This window comes from Canis lupus, chromosome 23 (genome assembly GCF_011100685.1).
Source record: "Canis lupus familiaris isolate Mischka breed German Shepherd chromosome 23, alternate assembly UU_Cfam_GSD_1.0, whole genome shotgun sequence".
In the NCBI taxonomy this organism is placed as follows: Eukaryota; Metazoa; Chordata; class Mammalia; order Carnivora; family Canidae; genus Canis; species Canis lupus.
The window spans coordinates 23,502,230-23,526,456 of NC_049244.1; the positions used below are offsets into that span (position 1 = coordinate 23,502,230).

General features: G+C 38.8%; 2 long non-coding RNA genes across 3 annotated transcripts in view; one reads left to right on the plus strand and one right to left on the minus strand.

Moving 5' to 3' along the window:
• Nucleotides 1-20,468, minus strand: part of LOC111091914 — a 237,625-nt gene extending 217,157 nt beyond the window's left edge. The window contains exons 1-3 of one of the 2 annotated variants that reach the window (XR_005376966.1): nucleotides 17,628-20,468; nucleotides 16,703-16,900; nucleotides 13,318-13,488 (exon numbers count right to left, since the gene is read on the minus strand). This is a non-coding gene — a long non-coding RNA (uncharacterized LOC111091914). The remainder of the gene's footprint in view (nucleotides 1-13,317; nucleotides 13,489-16,702; nucleotides 16,901-17,627) is intronic. The other variant, XR_005376967.1, reaches the window with a different exon arrangement.
• Nucleotides 1,000-22,415, plus strand: LOC111091913. Its single transcript, XR_005376968.1, has 3 exons — nucleotides 1,000-1,076; nucleotides 13,221-13,735; nucleotides 21,712-22,415. It is a non-coding gene; the product is annotated as an uncharacterized LOC111091913 (long non-coding RNA).
• Nucleotides 22,416-24,227: the final 1,812 nt, after the last annotated feature.

Below are 24,227 nucleotides of genomic sequence, written 5' to 3' on the forward strand. Positions count from 1 at the left end.
TGGTTTGCAAAGTACTAGCAAGATCAGAATTAACAGGAGGAAAGAGCAGAATGAAAGAAAAAACCTGGTTTAAAGTTAGATGTATAGGGATCCCTGGGTGGCTCAGCGGTTTAGTGCCTGCCTTTGGCCCAGGGCCTGATTCTGGAGTCCCTGGATCGAGTCCCACATTGGGCTCCCTGCATGGAGCCTGCTTCTCCCTCTCCCTCTCTGTGTCTATCATAAATAAATAAATCTTTAAAAAAAATAAAGTTAGATGTACAAACACAAACCAGTAATAACTTTAGTATAGGTCTTGAAACACAAAAGTCAGCCTTTTAATCCTACTTGTAACAAAAAAATAAAATTGTAAATAAATTATAACTTTGAGTGTAGAATAGTGAACATCATGAATGCATCCATTATTTCAATAGGTAGTAGATTGGATTGTCTGTTGTGAGAAAATCTTCATGATTCAGAATTATATAAACTGTTTTTTTAAAGATTTTATTTATTTATTCATAAGAGGCACAGAGACATAGGCAGAGGGAGAAGCAGGCTCCTTGAAGGGATCCCAACGTGGGACTTGATCCCAGGACTCCAGGATCACACCATGAGCCAAAGACAGATGCTCAACCGCTGAACCACCCAGACATCCCTATAAACTGTTTTCTTAAATTGTTTCCTTTACCTTTCTACCTAAATTATCAAGTAGTGTTTGAAACAGGAAAAAAAAGTCACTAATTCATAACTCATTTTGAAAACACTGCTAGATGCATTCTGGGATTGAAGTGTTGATCTGACATGGATTCTAGCAAGGATCTTGAAAGTATTACATTCCAAATGTGTCTCCAACACCTACTGTGCTCATAGGTGTTTAACAATAAGCTTGAGGGAAGAGGTGGGTGACTACAATTTGTACTGATCTCCCTGGTGTAAATACTCTCACTGTAGCCAATTTCAGGCTACTATTGTGAGGTCACTGAAACCCACACACAGTCAGCCACACACATACCTGTTGCCATTTAGTGGTGAAGAAGGATGCAGGCTCTGGAGAAAACTGCCTAAGTATAAATCCTGGTTCTGCTGTGCAAACTTCAGTAAGTTATTCAACCTGTCTGGGCTTCACTTTTTCTTTTGTAAAGAAGGAACACTAATAATATCTGATTGTTGTAAGGAATAAATAAAGATGTGAAAAAATTAACACGTGAATGTTTACCACTAAGTACTAACTATTGTTAACCATAATAATTCCATTGAAAATTAAGCTCTGGGCGAGTCTGTAATCTCAGTCTTTACTCACAAGGTCCTTCCATAAAGTAGTATTTCCAGCATATTTTTACAAATAATCCTACTAGTCATCTCCTCCTGGACACTGTTAAGACTACGAATCTTAAAATAAGATGGTCTGCATAGTCATGAAAATACTGGTTCTCTGGAGCACTATATGAATATTCTGAAAGATTTAGCAAACATATTCATTCATTATTGAGTCTAAAAAAACCTTCACTTAAACAAGTTTTGGTGAGGACGTGGAGAAAAAGGAACCCTCTTGTACTATTGGTGGGAATGCAAACTGGAGCAGCCACTGTGGAAAACAGTATGGAGGTTCCTCAAAAAATTAAAAATAGAACTACCCTATGATCCAATAAGCCCACTACTGGGTATCTATCCAAAAAATACAAAAACACTAAATTAGGGATACAGGCTCCCTTGTGTTTATTGCAGCATTATTTACAATAGCGAAATTATGGAAGCAGCCAAGTGTCCATCATAGATGAATGGATAAAGAAGTTGAATATATATATAATGGAATATGATTCAGCCATCAAAAGAAGTCTTGCCATTTGCAACATGCTAAGCGAAATCAGTCAGAGAAAGACAAATACCATATGATTTCACTCATACGTGGAATTTAAGAAACAAAATAAATGAGCAAAGGAAAAAAGGAAAAATAGAACAGAGAGAGACAAACCACGAAATAGGCTCTTAACTATAGAGAACAAACTGATGGGGGGGCTGGGGGGAAAAGATGAAATAGGTGATGGAGATGAAGAAGTACACTTGTGACAAGTACCAGGTGATGTGTGGAAGTGCTGAAGCACTATATAGTACATCTGAAACTAATATCACACTCTATGTTAACTAACTGGAATTAAGAATGATAATAATTTGGGATGCCTGGGTGACTCAGTGGTTGAGCTTCTGCCTTCAGCTCAGGGCATGATCTCAGAGTCCCAGGATTGAGTCCCATATCAGGATCCTTGCATGGAGCCTGCTTCTCCTGTCTCCGCCTCTCTGTTTCTCATGAATAAGTAAATAAAATCTTCAAAAACAAAAATAGCCAAGCTAATTTCAGGACAAAATTATTTTAAAAATAATAATTTGTGGACGTGTGAGCAGAGCTAAGTATAGCCATGTCACTGGCCCTGCTGCAGCAGGACTAGATGCTACGGGGGCAGCCAAGACCCTGGGAACCAGGTGAGGCCAAGGCCAGCCTGGTGAAGCACACAAGGAAAGTGAATGCGACCCAAGCCCAGAAACTATGGAAGTTAGCTAACAGAAAGGTCCCCAAGTTGGTATTTGATGAGTTCCTGAAGGGAGAGTATCAAATCAACCTCAGAGTAAACCTGAAGTTTAAGAAGTATGGTGGCTGAGCTGGTCGCCTAGCAAATTGTGTACCAGAACTGGGGCCACAAGGCCTGTGACCAGGCTATGGCCAAGAAGAAGGCAGCTGAGGGCACTGTGTTCACTAAGGAAGACTTCCAGAAGTTCTAGCAGGAATATTTCAGCAGCTAGGCTCCTGGGAGGACACAGCAGGAAAGGCATTCATTCAGGCCCAGGCTCCTCCTCTGACTTCACAGCCTCTGCTGGCTCCAGGACCCTGCCAAGTGGCAGACCAAGCACAAGGAAGTCCTTAAATGGCGGCAGGGGGTGGTGGTGGGGGTGCAGTTTGCAGTGCTAGAATGGAGCTGGTGAACCGTAAGTCCTGGGGAGAATATGCACTCAGACCAGAGCTGACATCTGTAGGCTTGGGAGGAGCCATCTACCTGCCAGAGAACATTTCTGTTTTGTTTGCTTTGACCCAAGTAGAACTTCTGGGCTGCTTGCTCTGGAGAGGCCAGTTACTGGCCTTTGGGGCCACACCTCTGGAAGTAGGAGGAGGGCTGATGATGGGCTCCTGGGTTCTAATAAATAAGAACCCAAGAGCAAGAAAATAATATTAATAATAATAACTTTAAAGAAGAAAGAAGGGACACCTGAGTCTCAGTGGCTGAGTGGCTGCCTTTGACTCAGGGTGTGATCCTAGGATCTGGATCAAGTCCCACATGGGGTTCCCTGCGAGGAGTCTGCTTCTCCCTCTGCCTATGTCTCTGCCTCTCTCTCTCTCTCTGTCTCTCATGAATAAATAAATAAATCTTTAAAAAAAATAAAGAAGAAAACTTCACTTGACATAATGCTAATAGATTATACCACTCATTTAGGATTTGGACTTTCCCTGTTTTACCTCAGTCTATAATTGGCATCATAGCAAAATATTAAAACTAGAATGTGACCTTGAATTGCAATTCTTTGTGTGCTCTCTTAATTCCTACCACCAATCACCTCATTTATGGCTCAGACTATAAACTACTTTGGGGCAAAATTAGTTTCTAGCCATCACTATTTCTCCATTGCCTTTTCCAAGGCTTGGCACATAGAAGTTGATAAGTATTTATTGAATTAAGATGATTTAATACATTTTTCCAAAATAAGTTCCATTAACTTATTCCCAGAAGAAGCAAAATAAGGGTTCCAAAGCCAAGATCCTGGAAACTGTAACCCCTCTCTTCTTGGGAATCATAACACATGTTAGCATATTAAAGAACCTGCAAAATTGGGATGCCTGGGTAGGTCAATGATTGAGCGGCTGCCTTTGGCTCAGGGCATGATCCCAGGATCTGGGATCAAGTCCCACATTGGGCTTCTTGCATGGAGCCTGCTTCTCCCTCTGCCTGGGTCTCTGCCTCTCTTTCTATGTCTCTCGTGAATAAATAAATTTTTAAAATCTGCAAAATATTGCAGTTAGGACACCTGTTTAAAATTATTTAACCTGGGGTGCCTGGGTGGCTTAGCTGGCTAAGTGTCTGCCTTTAGCTCAGGTCATGATTCCAGAGTCCTAGGATCGAGCCCCACACTAGGCTCTCTGCTTAGCCGGGAGACTGCTTCTCCCTCTGCCACTGCTTGTGCTCTCGCTCTCTCTCTCTCTCTCTCTTTCTCAAATAAGTAAATAAATGAAATTTAAAAATAAATAAAATCATTTAGCCTAAGATTTTTCTATTCAAGAACTCTTATTAATTATAATTAATAATTATGGTATAATTAATAATTATGGTATAATTAATAATTATGGTAATTATGGTGTTATTATCCACATCTGGACATCTGAGAGTGAAATGGGACACTATTAATAATTATACCAGGAAACAGGAAAAAACTGGGCCTATATGAAATAAGTTGGACATATAGTCATTCTACCTATGGACAGAAATGTGGAAATTACCATAACTACTCTTACACGGATCAAAGCTTAGGAAACAATGATTAGCCTAAATTCCTGAATTTTACTGATGAGAAACATGAGGCCACAGAGAAGTTCAATTACTTCCCATTGGCAAGCCCCTTGGAACCCAGTTAAGAGATAGAACTGTGAATAAAATCCAAGTTGTTGGAATGTCCTTTCCAAATCAGTTTCTGATTTGTTGACTCTTGAAATTAAAACAATTATTTGCCTGTATTTTCACAAAGAAGAAAAGAAACTCTAGATTTACTTGGTTCTCTCAGAACAGCATTTTGTCACATAGGAAGCACCAATTTTATGTAGATGTAAATGTAAATCAGATGTCAGCTGGAGATCCCTTGTCTCTTTGGAGAGCTAGGACTAATTGTCTAGAGCTCTCAACAATTCCAACACTGACGGGGGCGGGACGGGGGCAAAGTTCTGCTCTAGTTTCTGGAACTTCTCACGGGGCCTATTGCTCATGGCCACCTCTACCTTCTGGACTCATGATTTCTCTGTGACATACTACATTAACCTAGTCACAAAGCTACGTTCACTTGCCCAAAAACAGATACACCCTCACAAATTCTTAAAAGATTTTGAAAATTTTTGTAGAGGAAAAAGAAAGGATTTACTTCACAGCAAAGCAAATGAGAGTCACAATTAAGCGATAACATTTTCTTTTTAAGCCCTGGAGACATAAGCTATAGCATTTTAAAAATATTTATTGGCTCTCCATGCTATGAATTTTCCCTGGCCCTCATCTTCTTATCATCTTCTGGTTATTCATCCCTACTCCTCTATCCTTCTCTTCCCTTCTTCTATCCTCTCTCCTCTTCCCTACTGGGTATTTGACCACAAATTCTTTCCCTTATGCTCATAAAAAAAAATAACTTCCCTTTGTCCTACCATACCTTAGTATCACCTAATATCCTTACCTGTGATATGATTCTAGTGTGGGGAGTGGTTTTTATGAGGGGAGGTCCTCTGTCCCAATCATTTCTTCCAATGAAGATAGAGAGTGCTTTAAAAGGAAACCAGGTAAAAGTAATATTCTGTGTCTCATTAAGCTATTCTATAGCTCCACAGAAAGGTAATTACATAATTACATTTACTCAGAAAGTGTGCAAGCAATGAAAACATAAAGAAATGGACAAATAGAAGAGACTTCTCAGAGTAAGAAGCCACAGGTATTGGTAGTTGATGAAGAGGAACAATCAAGTATAATTATTCTCTCTAGGTGTTTGGCTTGCACAGCTGGAAAGTAGGGAGCCCTATTTACAAAGACAGTGGGCCTGAGGAAGGAGCAGGCTCAGAAGCTAATATAATGAGGTTGGTTTTGGAGACATCAGATATGAGTGCACATGAGACAACCTCTGGGAGATGCTTCCTAGCCAGGTCAATGTGTGAGTTTGACACTCAGGACAGTGACAGTAAGGGCACAGGCTTTGGATTCAGAATTAACTGGCTCTGAGTTCTAGCTCTCTTGTTTAACAGGTGTGTGTCTTGAGCAAACTACTGAAATTCTCCACATCTCTATCTCTTCATCTGTACAATAAGACTTACTATTATACTTCTACATTGAGAAGATATCTCAGGATACCTCAGATAACATGTATGAAACTCTTAGCACAGCTCAATAAAAATAAGTAATTCAAAAGATATTTAGCACTTCCTAGGTACCACTGTGCTAAGCATCTTATATATATTTACCCATTTAATCTTCACAACAGTCCTGTATCATATACAATATTATTCTCTCCACTTTAAAGATGAGGGAACAAATGTGGAAAAGGTACATAGCTTATAATACTTGTAAAGCAGGATGTGATAGATCTGAACCCAAGCAGTCTGGCTTCAGAGCATGCATAATTAACCAGTGCATTGGACTCTCTCTTAATGTTAGCTAGAATTATTATAATTATAGCCTTATAAGTCCCCAGAAAATGATGTGGGAGCATGTGAGTAACTAAATAATGATATTAACAATAGCTAACTTTTATTGAATGCTTATTCTTTGTAATGCTAAATATTTTAAATGGATATCTCAACAGTTGAATTTTCTCAACTGTCCCATAATGTAGGTACTAAAATTTCTCTGATTTTGAAGAGGAAGAAACAGGCATGGAAAATGTAAGTGGTCCTGACCAATGTCACAGATAAATAACGGGGTCTGATTCAAAACCAGACAACTGACTGTCACATTCTAAGATGAAATATCAGAGAGGCAAAGAAGGGAATGTAAAGATGAGAAGAAGGTATAAGACAGAGTTATGAAGAATACATGATTCCACCATTCTGTTATGAAATCTTTTTAAATGTAAGCAAATCACCTTTCACTGCATTTGCTCACGGTGCCACCACGAGCACTTGTCTCACAGGGATATAAGCCCTACCATTGCAGGAACCCTCACTCATCCCCTTGAGCATCCAGTGCCTTCAACAGCCCTCCTATAAACATCTGCAGAATTAAACAAGAAAGGATTGGGAATATGGAAGTCAGGGAAGAGACCCAGACACATAGGGGCATGAGAAGGAGCAAGGAGGCAGCAACAAGAGAAAGTATCTTGCCCTGTCTCCTAACTAGACATAGAATGGGATGAGAAGTAAAATTCCTTTTTAGATCATTCTGCCACCCTGTAGGTTTTAGAAATCAAGAGTTTTGTAAAGGAGATAGTGAGGCAGCTATGTCTGGAAGGGAGAAAAAGAGCTTCTACTAGACACGACAATGGTGGGGAAAGAAGGAGGGCATTCTAAGGTGCATGTGGGAGCCACTGTCTATTTTCTGATGAATATAATGAAAAGGTTAAAGAACTCCACAGGGCCTATGATGAAGAACATTATGTGCCATTCAAAGGAATTCAGGCTTTAGCCTGGACAGTAAGGGTCTCACACTCAAAAGCCCTTAAGAGCCAGGCCAGATTGAGATTAACTTCCATGTCAGGTTGGAGAGCATATGCCCTGTCGGTAGAAACAGCCTCCACTCGGCTTCAGCCTTCTGGTGACATGCTGGAATGCAGACCCACTGTGGCCAGATATCCAACCCCCCATGATGAACCAGAAATCTACATTTTTGTGCAAAATAACCCCAGTTTTAAGTTCTGACAAAGGAAAATTACTGAATGTTTTTAAGCAGAGAAGTAATAGCATCACATTTTTATTTTAGAAAGATTACTTGTACACCCATAAGGAGGACTGACTAAAAACCTTGTAGCCACATTCTAGTAGTAACCATACTAGCTTATTACAATTAGACTGGTAAGCCTCAAGAAGCCTAAGCCAATGATAAGGTAGGAAAAAAGAGTTTATAATTATGAAATATTTAGGCAGTAGAAAAACTAGACTTTTCAACTGAATGGAAGTAGTGGATAACAATGAGAGGGAGAAGTTGAAGACTTTTTCTGCCTAAAATTGCATGAATTTGAATGGAAAAGCTGAGTTCACTCAGACATGTTAATTGCAATATTCCTATAAAATATCTAAAAGGTAATGAACGATGCTATTTAAAATAAAATTATGAAAATCATGTAACAACTTGATAAAGTGATCCTGCATTGCCAAATGAGGAAATGACCACAAATATATATCTATACTATGATCACAAAAATATCCAATGTCATATAAATTATATATGCATACAAATGCTGAATGTAATTTTGAAAAATGAAAATGGTTTAATTTGTTGAAATGACAAGATTTTAAGAGTTTTTTTCTCCTTCCATTTATTATATTGTGATCTTGTAAAACTTGTTTTGCAGTAAAAATAACAAAAAGATGGGAAATAGTTTCTGTGCGAATTAAGAGAAGACAAGCTTGCCATAAACTAAAGAATTTAGGAAAGGCTTGCTGGAGAAGGTGAGGCTCAAATAAGCCCTGAAGGACTAGAAAGTAATTATTGCCTAAAGATGAATGTTTCCCATGTTTCTCCTTGGAAAATTTACTTCCAGGGACAAAACACACACACACACACACACACACAATTCTACTATATATTCTGGCAAAAGATAAACAAAGCCACTTGCAACCTTGAAACTAATCTAATTTGCAACGAAAAATCCACTCTGAATTTTTAAAAGATGAACCCCTTTCTTTCATTTAAAAGATTATTTTAGGGGCACGTGGGTAGCTTAGTCAGTTAAGCTGCTGCCTTCAGTTCCAGGTCATGATCTTGGGCTTCTGGAATTGAGCTCCACCTCAGGAGCTGGCATTATTATCGACACACCTCTTTTGTGTTTTCATTTTGTTGTTGACTAAAAAAGTATATTTTTAAGATCATCCATGCCTTTCTAACAAATGAGTTTATCACTCAGAAGCAGCCAAGCCAAAGAATAGTGGAATGATGTGTAAGGCTCCACTAAGGTGCCAGCTCAGGAACAATTCACTGAAGATTTGACACTGTGACCTCCATAGCTACACCAAAACTTGACATGTGATACTATGTCTCCAATAATTTGAATACAAAAGTCCAAGAACAAAGAGGAATGAGAGTGTCCCCTCTTATCACACCAAATAGCCCACTTGTGGCATTTGTTTTCAATTCTGCAACCTAAGGCTCTGTGGGGTTACAGATTCTAATTCCCAGAAGAACACTTGCCAAGGGATGCAATGATGGTTCCACTGAAAGAGAAGCCACACCTACCACTGGTACAGTTTGAACTCTCCATGACATGGCAATTGCAAAAAGGAGTTAAGTACTGGCTAAGGCAAATCAACCTCGGTAGCCATAAGACCTTAGGGTTGCTTCTACACAATGTCTAAGACTACAAATGCTCATTAAGACATCTCAGTATTTTCATATCCAGTACTAACCATCATTGACCAATAGTAACAACCATTATCCAATAACGCAGGGCAACAAAGGGCTTAAAATCCTCAGAATGAAGGTCACCCAACTACGCAGGCATACCAGTGGAAGTACTTGTAGAGGGTGAGGAAATCTATAATGGAATGTGGAGGAGAGAAAAGATAGATCTCAGTTATAGCCCAGGATAAACTACAAAAGCAGGGTCTGTAGTAGCTTTCCACTGACTTCCCGCTTTGTCTCTTCTACGAAAATGCACCTTGAAAGTTACTCTTATTGACTGAACTTGTACCTCTACTTTCCAGGAAGATGTCCTCTTGTTTTAGAAATAACAGAAAAATGTTGTTCCCATATTTTTGTTCGTGAACCACATATAATTAGAGGGCATAAATGGATCTCAATGGTGCAAGGGGCAGACTGTAAGACACCTTTTTGCAATTTACAGATTGTATTGGCTTCCCTTATCCTCCAGACAGCTGCCACCACAACCAACATACTCAGAATTTTTGCTACTTGAGGCCAACCAGCCACACTCGCATGCTTGTCTTCTCCTGCCTCTTTCTAACTCAGATTCAGATGAAATGCCACACTGAAGATCATTTATTTTGACTTCTGAGAAGCTGCTGAAGATGTTGGATGGTGCAAATCAGTAGTGCTGAGGAGCAAACTATGAGCCAAATTTTGACCAGTAAGAAGCAAGAGATGGAAACGAACCAGGCAGATAAATTCTCTCTCCTTTCTCCTTCCAACGGAATGTTCTGAATCATGTTTCACCATGCAGCCTGGCCAAGTGGCCAACCTGCTAAGTGACCTGCTATCCCCTTCAGCTCCTTTAAAAAGTAATAGCCTGCATGTTACCTTGCACTCACTGCTTACCATCCTTTATTTCCCTTTTCTCCCACTCTTGCTGTCCTAGGACTTGTATATCTCAAATAAAACATCTGCACTTAGTCCTTGCCTCAGATTCTATTTTCTAGAGAGCCTAGGTTAAACAGCTACATTATTCAGACTCCTTTGAAGTTAGATGTGACCATGTAACTGAATTCTAAACAATGGATTACAAGGAGAAATTATGTATCCCACTACAAATCTGCTCTTTTCCTAAACAAACTAACTAGAAAGAAAAAGAAGAAGGAAAAACTGGAGCCATTTGGAAGCCTCTACATGGCAGAGCCGCTGTTAGCCAGAGTTCCTGAATGATAGTGACTTGTTCACATTCCCACTACTATTACATGATCAAAAAATAAGCTTCTATTACATCTGAACCATTATATATTTGAAGTCTACTGGTCATTGCAATCAGTGTACCCTAGTTAACAGACTTAAACCAGTAACTATTACAGTTATTAAAGCAGTAACTTGAAATTAGTAAAGATCAAGATTCTAAAAAAGGTATGATGCCAAAGCTGGGAATCACATGTTCCTCATTCATTCATTCATTCATTCATTCAGGTGCCTGCTTGCCTGAAACCACATATTATTTGTAAATTTGTGTAAATGAAGTAAAACAACAGTCATGATTCATTTCTCCAAAATTTACAGTTAATAGATCTTCTTTAAAAGCCATTCCCTCCAGTTCCATCCACGTTGAAGCAAATGGTAGGTATTTGTCATTTCTAATGGCTAATATTCCATTGTATACATAAACCACATCTTCTTTATCCATTCATCTTTCGATGGACTCATTCATTTGGGGAATATAAATAATAGTGAAAGGGAATAGAAGGGAAGGGAGAAGAAATGGGTAGGAAATATCAGAAAGGGAGACAGAACATGAAGACTCCTAACTCTGGGAAATGAACTAGGGGTGGTGGAAGGGGAGGAGGGCAGGGGATAGGGGTGAATGGGTGACAGACACTGAGGGGGGCACTTGACGGGATGAGCACTGGGTGTTATTCTGTATGTTGACAAATTGAACACCAATAAAAAATAAATTTATTATTAAAAAAATAAAAATAAAAAAATGAATAAAAATAAAAGCCATTCTTACCCAGTCACCCATTAACCCCTCTTCCCACACCTCCAGGAAAAAAAGCCAAATGATCTGAATTGGCAGGTGCTCGTCTGCATAAACACCTTTGTGTGCGTTTTACTAACAAAGGCTACAATCCTAGAAATGCAAGAGAAACTAAGCTAGATGCAATCACTGAAACTAACAGACTTCTTCATTTCTACCCTACATGTTACCCACAAATGAGAGCAATTTTTCTCTAAAAAGTAAAAAAAAGTCCCCATGTGAGGAACACTTCATTTTTGATATTACAGTAAATGATGCCCTCCAATCTTAAAAACTCAGGAGGACACTGCGGCACATAACCATTACTCTCATTTGCGGTTGCTGCTTAATCTCAATCTTAATATAAACAACTCAAAAATCTCTACCCACTTCATTCTCTTTCTCCCTCTTGGAACCCACATTATCACTCTCTAAAGGTAAGCTGGTGTGATATAGTGTAAATAGTAAAGTTCCTGTCTTTCTCTCCCAGTTCTGTATTCAGTAAGAAAGAACAGATGCTGGGGCAGTCATGTGCTAATAACTGATGGCAGCAGCATCCCAGAGAAGCTGTGAAAGAAAGATATAATCCAAACCAAAGACCAGGGAGGAGATGAGTCAGGAGTACAGGACAGTCAACATCTGTGGCTTCTGCTGGAGGGAAAGGAATAGTTCATAAATCTTGCTAGATCTCAACCTCATTAATAGGACATCTTAAAGGGAGGAAAAACTGCACATTATCTTTATTTGTCCATTCAACATATATTCACTGGGAACTTACTATGCTTAGAACTCACTATATACTAGGTGCAATCAACCCTGCAGGGTAGAAGATAATTAGATATCTGTTCTATTGAAGCTTGTGGTCTAGTCTAGAAACTCCAGACTACACTTTCAATAAGTTAAAAGTACCAAGGGATTCATTCCCACCAGCTTTCCTAGGAAAAAATAAATTATAAAAGTGATTATTATTATTATCCTAAACATCACTTCTAAAACTTCTAAAAGTGTCCTTTAATGGCTTAAGATATAAATCTCAAAACTCTGGCTTCTGAACTAAAAATCAAAACAGAAGTTCTGCTAAATTGAAATTCCCTACCATCTATCCAGGTTCTTTCCTCGCCTAAGATCTTTAAATACACTATCTGATTTTTTTAAATGAACTCTTTTCACATATCAGGAAGAAGTGTGATGTGAAAAAGTGCTATATTGGTTTACAGATTAAATATATCTTTTTGCTAATTCAAGTATCAGGTATGAGCTTGGAAACTTCATTTGTCACAGATGGTATTTTGCAAATGAAAGACTGCTAACACAAGGAGAATGGGTACAATGGCTGGTTCTTCTCTCAGAAAGACAATGGCTCAGGCATAATGGCGAGCAGTATGCACAGCAGATAAAGCAGTGGGATGAGGTGAAAGGAAGACTGGCAGTCCCTCACACATACTAAAAGCAACCCTGAATGTGATAATGGCTTGGTAGTATATTATTTTTAATATCCTTATCAGAGATGCATAATGATATACTGATATCTGAAGCAATATGAGTCTAGAATTTGCTTTAAAATAGGTCATTAAAGGACCACAAAATGTTGGTATTTGTTAAAACTAGGTCATGGGTAGTACTTGGGTAAAATCTATTTTGTGTGCTTGAAAATTTTCATTATAAAATATTTTTTAAAAGAGCTACACACTGGGTCAGAAAGTTATATACAGCTGAGGTACCAAGCTATGAGCCTCTAACTGTAGCAGCTGCTACAGCACCAATAAATAGAGAATTCATGAATCTTTATTGCTCCTCATCACTGAGGCATTACTGCATAGAGTGGGAAGGTTCCTCTTATTTGGGGGAGGAGAGCCCTGATGCAGTAAAACATAGGATCACAATTGTTCTTTTTTCTGGTACCTCAGAGGCAGTAGGCTGCTTCAAGATGAAGCTGAACATCTTTTACCCAGCTACTGGCTGCCAGAAACTCATTGAAGTAGACGATGAACTCAAACTTCATACCTTTTATGAGAAGTGTATGGCCACAGACGCTGCTGATGCTCCTCTGAGTGAAGAATAGAAGGGTTACGTGGTCCAAATCAGTGGTGCTGATGACAGACAAGGATTCCCCATGAAGCAGGAGGTCCTGACCCACAGTCGTGTCCACCTGCTGCTGAGTGAGGGGTGTTCCTGCTACAGACCAGGGAGGACCGGAGAAAGAAAGTGCAGAGCTGTTCAGGGTTGCCTTGTGGATGCCAGTCTCAGTGCTCTCAACTTGGTCATTGTGAAAAAGGGGAGAAGGACCTTCCTGGGCTTACTGATACTACTACGCCTTCTCACGGGGAGTCCAAAAGAGCTAGGAGAATCCACAAACTCTTCAGTCTCTCTAAAGAAGATGATGCCTACTAGTATGTTGTGAGAAAGCTCCTAAATAAAAAAGGTGAGTAACCTAGAACCAAAGCAGCCAAGACTCGGCATCTTGTCATGTCCCATGTCCTCCAACAACAAACAACAATATGTTGCTTTGAGGAAACAGCATACTAAGAAAATAAGGAAGAGGCTACAGAATAGGCTAAACTTCTGGCCAAGAGAATGAAGGAAGCCAAAAAAAAAAAAAAAATGCCAGGAACAGATTACCAAGTAGACAGAAGCTGTCTACTTCTTAGTCTGACTCCAGTCAAAAAGGAGATTTTCTAAAAGAGAGTTAAATAAGCAAGAACAGACATACAGACATTAAAAGATAATAAGATCACAGTCTTTGTTCTCTGCACAAACCTATCCCAGAAGCCACTCATCTTTCTCTCAATATAGTTGACAGAATATCAGAACCATAGAACCCATTGCTCTTTACCACACCTGCAGCTTCACATACCTTACTGACCACAAAAGGCACTTGCCAACCAATTCATGTTAATCTAATCCTATTTCCATCTATTTCATCCCAATCTAAACTTGTACATGGCCACCTATACTATGATATATTTCTCATTCACATTACTTAAGCAAGCAATACTTTTCCATAATATCATGAATATTCAGTAAGATGACACTCTCACCAGCTACTGCTTATTGTCCCCTAAAAACTGAACCCACATTTGCATTGACCCAAATCCTTCTCTTCAACCACTGTTTCCTAACTTCCTAACCCCCATAGGGGACCCAGCCCAGTGCTGGGCTGCCTCTTGGCAAACAGTCCTTGGTTTTTACTTACTGAGCTACCAAATAATGCCAGGATTCAAGTATGAACACATCATTCATTGATCCAATAGACAATTGTTAAGCACTTATTACATGCCATGTGTTACATCTACAAAAATAAATAAATTAGATATTAACCTTGAAGACGGTCAAAATCTAGCATGGGAGGTAAGTACAAAAACAATTGCAATTGGTTATTTTAAAAATGCAATTAGATATGTATGCTAGGTAGAGTGGCAACATTAATGAATACATTCACTTCGACTTCTTGGAGTTAGGAGGTGGGGCCTGAGGAGGGTGCTTCCAAAGAGAAAAAAAAATTCTGATCTTGCCTCTGAAAAGTAGAGTAGCAGTTTGTCAGGCATATATAGGAAAGCTCAGATATAAATTATAAAAACTCTGTGAAGCTAGAATTAATAAAGGGAAGTCATAAGAGATAATGTAGGAGGAATAGAATACGAAGGTTCTTAATGCTGTAAACCTGGAGATATATTCCACAGAAAATATAAAGTCACTGAAAGCTTTTAAGCAGGGCTGTCAAACAATAACACTTGCATTTGAGAAAAATTCCCCTATAGTAGAGTATGAGATGACTCTGAAGGCTCAGGCTGAGGCAACAGGAGCAGTTCCAGGATGATCATAACTGCCCAGAGGAGAGAAGATGTTTGCCCAAATAAAGGCAATGGCAGGGCAGGTGGATTGGACTGGGCCATAAATGTATTTACCAGCTTTTTTTTTTTAACCATTCTTACTTATGCCTTTATTTCTCCCCCAAAAGAATATACGTCCTCTTCCAAGTTATCCTGGGAGACTTATCACAGAAAATCTGAGAGCAGATGACAAATAACTAGGAAATCTGCAAGAATATGTACCCTGCCCTATTATTCATTCCCTACACTTTCTCCCTTTCCCTCCCTCCTCACAAAGCCCTCAGCAAGTTCAAGTTCCATTTCTTGGTTTCTTTCTTTCTAATTTGCAATTTTTTTTAAGATTTCACTTCTGAGTAATCTCTACACCCAATGTGAGGTTCAACCCCAAGATCAAGAATCCCATACTCTACCTACTAAGCCAGCCAGGCACCCCTCTTCCCTAATTTTGAACTCTGACCTTTACTAATCTTCAACTGTTGGTTTTATACTGAAAAGGCTCATAGTTCTAGAATGACATTAAGTGGACCAAAAGTATTTTGCCTGAGTGGACAAGAATGTGACAGTGGCACATAGTCACTGCGATATCCTGAAGTCAAGATTGATTTTGACAAGAATGAAAGCTTTCTGCCTGCTGCCCCTATCTTATGGGATTTTTAGGGTTTGGAGAAATAACCATTGTCTGTCTTAAAAATCTTGAATGTCCATGTGAGATTGAATGCCATTTAGATAAATGAGCCATTTATAGTGATGGCTCATATAACAGAATTATTCAGTTGGTTGCTCTGGAATTTGTTCATTTTATTTTTAAAGTTCAGTGGAAGTTAGTTTTGTCCAAATACTCTACAAACTTTGTTGAGAAATTAAGTTCCAGGTGGTAAGATCCCTGACAAGTATCAAGAGGCATGGCAAAGTTGTCAGGAATATTATATGTTTAATTAAGTGTTCACTGATCAGCAACATAGGTATACTTTATTATAAGACAAACATTGATGTGTATGACAGTTCATTCTTTAAGAGAAACAAGCCAGGTAATTCTTCAAGACAGACAATTACAGCACCATGACTTACATGTTATTTGGTGACATGCTAAGCAGGATTCCTACCACCATAGCTCTGTAGTAAGCACCTGTTTTGGCTACTTCATCCTTTTCTTTCTGGAGCCTCGACCACTTCTGCTCCTCTTCCTGCCTCTTTTCCCCAGACTCCAAGAGCTAAGATACTATCTACACATCTTCTAAGAATCTCACTTCAGCACTTTCCCCCCTGGTCAGTACCTTTACCAAACTATTTCCTCCTCTAAAATTGCTCTTTCCTCCTCCTCCAATTCCCTCCAACCAAGACCACTATTTCACCTTCCTAGCTAGATGTTAGAGGAAATGCAATCAAGATGCCTGATTAAACAAATTCACACTAAAATATAGGTGGTAGGCACCTTAACTTGCTTAGCAGTTTTTAGAAGAACCTGTTATTCCAAATGAATCTCTGATTGGTGGGATGTAGAAGGGAATTATCTTTCAGGTGTTGGGAGTTAGTGTTTTTCCTCATTTATTCATACTGACCAGTGCCCCTACATCCAATTTTTCTTCCTCATGGAGATTTCTAAAGATGATGTACACTATAGCCCGAGTTCTTTATAAATAAAGAACCTCAGCACAAAACCTGGCTTGGCTTTACATTTCTTACAGTCTCTAGTTGAGTTTCTTCTCTAGAGTCGCGTGCATACTTTTGAACTTTTTCCAGATAGGCTTCTATGGCTTCTAGTAAAGATAAAAACACTGGATTTTATTATCTATTGTATTGTTTTCTTTGTCAAATAGCAAAATTACCTAGCTTGAAAGTTAATATTAGGTAAGAATAGTAGTGAAATGGTGACCACAATGACATTCTTCAGTGAGTAAATTAATAGGAAATCAAATAAAGGAATGAGGTGCATCTTTAGGACATTACATTTTAACATCAGCTCATTATATATAAACAAAGCTACCTTTAAAAATCCCAAACATTGCCCATAAAAGGGGAACGAGTAGGAAACACACACACATACAAACACATGTTTCTCACTAATGCCCTTACAGTCAGTTCTGCACCCAGCTCAGATTCTGTTTCCTCATTGCACACCACATGAAATCATGGTTTGCATTTAGGGGCTACATTTTAAGAAAAAAATATGTTTCCTTAATACTAAACACGCTTGACTTTGACCATATACAGTGGCATTCCCTCAGATTGAATGCCTAGACAAAGAGAGTTCACTGATTATTTAGCTTTCTTTCAGAGAGTTCCAATTCTACCTTCACAGCATCTCCAAGCTAGAGAATCACAGCTAAGTATAAATAAACTGAAGAGACTCTCCCTCATGCACACTATGACAGAACTTGGCTTCCTGACTAGATGTGCCAAGTCTCAAACCAGCACCACATCCCTACTATTATGAAACCTAAAAAGCAAGCCTAAAATTCACAACAAGCCCCTAGAAAATCAAACCTTGTACATAAGGCCAAGTTCTATGTTATCACTCAGCAAATCCATAATGAGTTTCCTCTCTGTGCCAGGTATTAGCAAAGCTCAGGTGATACAAAGGTGAATGATAAAACAGGATCCCTGCCTCTGGGCTGGGCTCACAGTGAATGACATAAACAGGCAGTTACAATGTAATGGCTGTTATGGCAGAGAGATAGGTCACAGGTCAAGGATACATAGAGCAGGAGCATCTACCTCACCTAAGCTCCCTGGGACAGGGGAACATCAGAAAAGTTTCTTGGAGAAGAAAGCACCTAAGATGAGAGATTTTATTTTTACTTTTGTTTTTTCTTTTTCTTTTCTTTTTTTTTTTTTTTTTTTTTTTTTTGTATTTTCATACAGTTTCAGGCTTACAAAAAAGTTGCAGGAATGGTAAAAAGGATTCCCATACACCCTTCATCCAGATGTACTAAATGTTATGCCAAATATGCTCTCTCATATATAATACATGTATATACAAATACACATTTTTAAAGCCATTTGAGAGTAACTTATGGAAATTATGCCCCCTTTACTCTTAAATACTTCAATGTATGTTTTCTAAAAGCAGGGACATCCTCTTCCGCAGCCTACAATTAGCAAAATCAGGAGATTCATACTGATCTAATACCACTGTCTTACCTACATTCTTTATTCAAGTTTCTCCAATCATCCCAACATATACTTTATAGCAAAATAAATTCCTAACTCATGTGCTGCATTTGGGGTCACATCTGTTTAGTACCCTACAGTCTGGAACAGTTTCTTTGTCTTTCTTGACCTTGTCATTTTTGAAGCAATCTAGTTATGGAGTAGAATGTCCCTCAATTTGGTTTTGTCTGATATTTTCTCATTATTAGATTTAGCATAAGCATTTTTGGTAGAAATGCCACTGAGTTGATTTTGTGCTCTTGGGATGAGTATTGAAGAATGAAGAGAAATCAACCTCCATAACCTATTGCTACATTTACTTATTTTTACATCAGACTTGGGAGGAAGGAGGGAGGAAAGCAAAGAGAAAGGCTATACTATTATTAGCTAATATTGATCTTATATTTAATAACTGCCAGGCACTATTCCAAATGCTTATATAAGTTAGCTCAATCATCCTCACATCTCCACAACAATTGTCCTTTCCCATTTCTCAGATAAGAAACACTGAGGTACATAGAGATGACAAAGCTAACAAGTGGAGCAGCCAGGTTTCAAATCCAGACATACTGACTCTACTGCCTATTCTGTCAGCAGAAGAGACTTAGTGAAAGCAAAGATCTTACAAAAAGAAAGGCTTGCATGGAGTTCAGAACAAGCTGGCCTCCAGAACAGTGTGCAATACTTGGCACAGGCAACTTCCATAGAGGTTGTGGCATTTGGCCGTGATGCTTCCGCCCCCTGCTGGCTGCAGTCACATATCTCATGCTTCTCACTGCTTTCTACTCAATTGGATGGAGCACCTCTATACAGAACAATGATCACTGAAATTTCTGCAGAACTGAATTATGCCTGACCTATGAACATGTATCAGGAAGGATTTGGCATTCCTTCCATTCTTCTTCTCTGTACTTCTCAGTACCCCCACCACATTCTAAAGGTTGCTCAGCAGAATAAATCCTAAGCCCTGTTCTCACCAACTTCGTTTATGAAACTTCCCCAGAGAATTTTTTTTTTAAACCATGACAAATTTGGAATCCACTGAAGCAGTAAGGAAGCTAAAGTTAAATTAATCAGAATACAATCCCCAGACAAGACAATCACTACAGCTGAGGAAACCTGTAGGGAGGGTGTTTGTCCTTGGAAAATATTTGAAAAAGATCCAGTGCAGCTGAAGCAAATCATCTCACAGTGGGCTCTGAAGAGCCACATAGGATCAAATCACTAGGCAAATAAGATGATGGAGAGGGAAAATTCCTCTGAATGAATCATAAGTAGCCTCTATTTTCAATCAAATTCCCCTTCTCTTCAGAGGTAAAAGCCTGTCCCTCTGAGCTTCAAAAACCCCTGGGGCTTGCACAAAAACCTCTTCTGGCTTTCATGGAAGTAAAAGCCAGAAGACAATGTAATGGTGGTCTCTAAAGGATGGCACACTGATTAATTCCATATATACCAGATATAGGCCTGGAGAAAAAAAAAGAACATGTATTTAAATTCCCAAAATATATTCTACTGGAAAATTTGCTCATTCTGCCTTGATTGCAAGTACAGATAAGTCAGTGGCCATTATTAAGCCATTTCTAAGGTCCTTGCTTAAATTTTGAGAATGCAGATGCAAGGAGGTCTTGTGTGAGCATTAACTTGATAATTTCTAGACACCTGTCTTTCAGATTCAGAGGGACACAAATCCATCTGCATACTGATATTAGCAGACAGAGGGCTGAAACCTTGGACCCCAGGTCAAATCAACTCAGTTAGATAAATGACTCTCAGGAGGTGATTGGGCTAAGCCAGCCCATTACTTCAAGGTCTTCCTGTTATTTTAATAAAGCATCAAGGGTTCCATGAAGGGTTAATCAGAACTTCCTACTTTCAGTCTATCTGGAAATTTGTGCCCTGTATCATTTATCTCTTACCACCATAGTCTTGCATAACAATCACAAAACATCAAGGGCATACAGCATTGAGCATGTATTGATCTGGCATCTAGGGTTGTCAACCAGAACAGTCTTGCTGTTGGTATCATCTGGGCTCTTTCATAAGTCTGGGGCTGATGAGACTGTGTCTCTCATCACCCAGCCAGAGGCCAGTATTTTTCTCATGGCAGTGGTCTCAGCAAGTGAACAAAGGGGAAACACCACCTTTATAGATGCAGGCTCAGATATAGCATGCTGTCACTTCTACTGCATTCCACTGGCCAAAGCAATTCCCAGAACCTGTCCAGATTCAAGGCAAGTAGATTCTCTGCATTGGAGGAAATGCAGTCTTAGGGCAAAAGGTGTACTTATAGGGATGGGTTAAAGACTTGAAGCCAGGGATCCCTGGGTGGTGCAGTGGTTTGGCGCCTGGCCTTTGGCCCAGGGCGTGATCCTGGAGACCCGGGATCGAATCCCACGTCAGGCTCCCGGTGCATGGAGCCTGCTTCTCCCTCTGCCTGTGTCTCTGCCTCTCTCTCTCTCTCTGTGACTATCATAAATAAATAAATAAATAAATAAATAAATAAATAAATAAATAAATAAATAAAAAAAAAAAGACTTGAAGCCATGACAAATCTACTACAGGCCCAGAAAATCAATAAAACCTGCTAGGTAACACTCCACATTTCCAGCATACACTTTCTTCACATATACTCTTCTCAACTGATGAACCTATAAGAGTGCTCTCTAGATTGTCCTGGTAAGATTGAATAAAAGTAAATTATTAAACTTTGGGGATAACTTTTCTACCTGTGAAATCTAGAACACCCCAGCTAACAGAAGATATTATATCAGAGCCTTTGGATCTAACATAAATGAGCACTTAAAGCCATCAATTCCTCATTGATACCTGGTCCCAACTTCATTCTAGAGCAATTTAGAACTAAAGAAAAAGCAGGAAAATGTCTCTGATTTTGTCTCCTACTATCTCACAACCTCTGGTTGAAAAATATACATCTAATTTTTTTAATTCTAGAAACATGTGATGAAATAAGATTTTAAAAATTAGACTGTCATAGGTTAATTTCTTGATCAATTGCAATAGCAGTTTTTCTGGGTGAAAATCAAAACACACATACTATCTGAATTTTTTTTGTAAGAAGGAATTTGGCTTTTGACTTTTGAATGGCCTTGATGAGTTCTCTTATTTGAATATGTTCATAAATGACTTATCAGTTCTCAGATGACTAGGTTTTTAACCAAGTCACTTTTCCTTCCTTCTCAGTTTCTTATTCATCTTTTTCTATTCCATAACTGTTCTGCTACCTATTTAGAAATAATATGTGAATGGAAAATATATTACCCCCTCTCCCCTCAGTTTGTAAATCTATAAATGTAATTTAACAGGAGAATCTAATATTTTCACTGTCTTTACCATGTTCCAAGTGATCTTGCAAATAACAAGGGCAAAAGCTTACTCTTGTTTTTTCTTTTTTTTCTAGTTTAAGTCAAATTGGAGCAACAACATGCTGTACCATACCATGCTTCTCCTGGTATTTCCATCTTGCTGGATTGATGATATATCAGGCAGCCCAATTTTTCCCAAAGGATAGGTGCACATTCAAAATATTAAACCCTTAACAAAGACAAATGAGGAAGCCATCTGGGATCCCTCCATTACTTCCCAATTTCACTGAATCTCTTAATTTAGCCTTTGACCAATGATTTGCTCATTTCAGTGTCATACAAGTTCTTTTTTGTTTTTGTTTTTGTTTTTGTTTTACTCCACCTGACAGTCTGCCTACCTCTTTCTACATTGGAATGTAAAAAACAATTTCAAGGAGTAAAACCGTCTCCCATAACCTATCTCTGCTAATGCCAACCATATTGATTGCTTGACCTTTGCTAAGTCTACTGACTAGATGGTGTATAACGTTTGGGGATTAAAGATGCTGACTTATTTCTTTTCTAAGTCAAACTTAAACTCTGACTGCCCAGAACAAATCCTGCACACTGTCTCCACCTGTCCCTGCTTCTCTCTGACATTTGGACACCACTTATTGATTGAATTTTTAGCAGCTGTCATTCAAGGACACCTAGCTTTAGCTGGGCCAGCACTAGAATAGCAGACTCCCGATGGCCTAAAAATGACCCACTCTGACACAAATGTGTATAACTTTTCTGCAAAAATAAATGGATTCAATGAGGTTATCAGTTTAATAATCTTCATCCACTTATGCTTATCACAATTAACAAACAGTTTTAGTTACAGAGGCATTCAGACTTAAGGGATTTTCCTTTTCCTTTTTTTGGGGGGGAGGGGTTCCTTTTCAATAAAGGAAATAGGATAAGAATTATTTAGCTTTCTCATTTCCAAGTGTTTGGGGTATGAAATCCATAGACTAAAATCTACTTCTATCTAACAGATGAGTTGCTATTTTAGTGATGCAAGAGCATCATTCAAGACTATAAACCTCCACTGTCACCACACATACAGACAAACACACAGATTTTTTTTTAATTTTTTTTATTTATGATAGTCACACACAGAGAGAGAGAGAGAGAGAGAGAGAGGCAGAGACACAGGCAGAGGGAGAAGCAGGCTCCATGCACCGGGAGCCCGACGTGGGATTCGATCCCGGGTCTCCAGGATCACGCCCTGGGCCAAAGGCAGGCACTAAACCGCTGCGCCACCCAGGGATCCCCACACACACAGATTAATGTCCTGATCAAAAATGGGGGGGGGGGGTGTCTTTGCCAAATCTGATTATGATACTGAAAAACTAGTCCTGGCTGCAATATCAATTGGGTTTTATTTAACTTGTAATTAAAAGAATAATTTTCCATCTTTCAAAAAGAATTTCAAAGCACTTTTAAAATGGAAAATATTTTAAAAGGTAAGCACATTGCTCACCTTTAACAGTATTATTTGCAAGCTATTCATGGCCTCAAAGATCAAAGACAATCTTTCCATTTTCTATTAATAAGCAAGTCATTACTATTTGGCTTACTATTCACAACCAGATTGGACTATAAACACCTCTACTTCTTAGAAATAATCAATGAAGCACCGCTGGTGACTCATAAAATTCAGACAAGGACATATGCACCTTAACATCCTATATGGTTTAGTTTTGAGTGCACAGGCACTGTAAGACACTGGTCCCAATTCACTTTGAATAGTCTTCCCTATTGACACAGAAAAGATGTTTTAAGTCAAATTGTATATGTACATGCTTAGTATGCTATTAATATTGTGTTCTTGGAAAGCCAGTCTCATAAAATGAAATTAGAATATAAAGAACAGAATCAGCATATTTTGCCATCAGAATTTCTCCCATAAAACTGATGACTTGGAACCAATTCACTTTGTCTCTCAAGAGTTAATTAATTGTATGTATCTCTTTGCAACTAACTCCATCTTTAGTGATATGTCGGTAGTTTGAAATTAGTCATGATAGGAGTACTTACACCACAGAAACGAGCAAACTACTCATAGGTTTACAAGTTTAGTATTAGAAAATGAAGGTGTTTGATTTCTATATTGTTCAATACAGTAGCTCCTAGCCACATCAGTAGCTCCTAGCCACATGTGGTTACTGAACAGTTGAAATATGGCTATTGTGACTGAGGGATTAAATTTTAATTTTATTTCATTTTAATTTAAACAGCCATATGTGACTAGTGGCTATGATTTTGGACAGCTCAGTCCCACAGTGAAATAACAAGTGATGGGATCTTCCAAGAGTATAGAGACTGAGAGAGCTAAGGCCTGGGAGGAAATAAGAACACTTAAAAAGGGTCTACTTCAGGTCTTAGAAAATGAAATGCAAAGCCCTTCCAAGTTCATCATCACTTTTTGGATCTGCTACCCACAATTTGTTTGTTCATAAGCCTGAAGCAATCAGTGGTGGGGATAGGTGGATAAAAGCCACCTCCTCATTAAGGTAACCCAGTAAAGAAAAGTAGCCCCAGTGCCCTAAAATAATGGTTCTCAAATTTTAACATGCATCAGAAT